Raw genomic sequence first — 1,608 nt, 5'->3', positions numbered from 1 at the left:
ACTGCACAATTAGCACAAGGGGTCCACGGAAAATTGTCCTTGCTTGCCAGCGATCCTGCCCACAACACAAAAAAAGAGAAAAAAAAAAGAAAAAAAAATAAGGAAAGGGTCTGCCGCATGGTACTGTGCCAGTTCCATCTGCTTTTGCCAGCTTGAAAAGTAGGAAACCAAAATTCCCTTCCAGGAGCGTGTGTCTCTCTCTTTCCTTGACGAACTGTCCCTTGTGTTTGTACAAAAAAATTCAGTCTCTCTTTTTTTTTTTTTTTTTTTTTTTTTTTTAAAAAAAAAACCCAAATGAAAATGAACCGTACCTTTTGGAAGCATTTGGTCTGTGTACGATTTAAAAAGTGAGCATTAAATCAATGCCATGCTCCCCTGGCATTCCTGAAGGATTGCTTATTGCAACCACCCCGGTGCCAGAAGAATTCATCATGACTGATGTGGTGGTGGTCTGAATATTAAAAGAAAATCAGCGGTTTGCCAGTTGCTGTATTAGGAGGCATTGCTCTCACGCCTGCGGAGGATGACCCATCAATAATGCTGCACTACAGTGGGATTCCTGTGGAATTACGCAGTGTCGAGTATCAGCCTTCTCACAAAATGGTTCATCGTGATTAATGGTATTATTACCTAAACAGAGAAACTAATTAATTCAGCCTTATTCCTTTAAGCCACCCCAGCTGAGCTGCCTTCTGCTAAAAGAACTGATACAGAAGGACTTCCTGGGTTTTAGGCATTTCTACCACTGTTCAGCTTTCATTTTGTGCCGTTTTTACCATTTTTATTTGACTTTTGGCTGTCTCCCTAGAGACTTCCCTCAGTCACAGAGGAGGGGTGGAATTTAGCAAACAAATGATGGTGGGAGGAAGAGGATGGGATTTGGAAGGCTCATTGCTTGCCTTAGGCAACCTGTTTTTAAAAAGATACTCAGGAATCCATAAGGAGGGAGACCAGTGCATGCACTTGCATTACTTTTTGTCCAAAATGTCACGGGCCGCTGCAGCGTGGTGGAAGGAGATGTGTGCAGCCACCTCAGTTAATGGGGACCAGTCTTGGACCAGTCAATAAAATAAACAAATAGCCAGGATATCATGGAGTGAGGGAAAAAGCCAGTCTGTAAAGCTGTAACGAATCCTCAGATCACTTGTCAAAAATATTAACTGTTCCTTGACAAAAAGTTCTAGTGCTTCCTAAAAAGCCAGCTTTATTGCCTAAAATAAGCATATGGGAATTATCCATTCATGTCCATACCATAAATATTTAGAGTTAGCTGTTGGTGACCTGAAGTTAGACAGAGGGTTGGTGCAGGGAGCCCAAGGACTCGGCAGCAGGCTGAGCTTCCACCTCCAGGTCTGCAGCGCCAACATCGCCCCGGCCCAGAGGAGGGAAAGACAAGAAGCCAACTAGTCAGGAATGCAATATCCTGAGAGCTTAGGGAAGAGTGAGACACACCAGCTGTGCTTCGGACAGGCCAGCAAGTGCCAGAGTGGGAGCAGAGGTAGAGCAGGGGTGTGCAGCTCAGGCTGGAGCCGGGAAGCCTTTGGTGGTGGGGAAAACAGGGTTTGTGTTTTCTTTGGCTTGTGCCAAGCAAAAAAAGGGAAACCTTTC

Source organism: Lepidothrix coronata, unplaced genomic scaffold (genome assembly GCF_001604755.1).
Source record: "Lepidothrix coronata isolate B3197 unplaced genomic scaffold, Lepidothrix_coronata-1.0 Scaffold51, whole genome shotgun sequence".
Classification (NCBI taxonomy): Eukaryota; Metazoa; Chordata; class Aves; order Passeriformes; family Pipridae; genus Lepidothrix; species Lepidothrix coronata.
The sequence above is the reverse complement of the archived record's forward strand: the minus strand, read 5'-3'. Positions refer to the sequence as shown.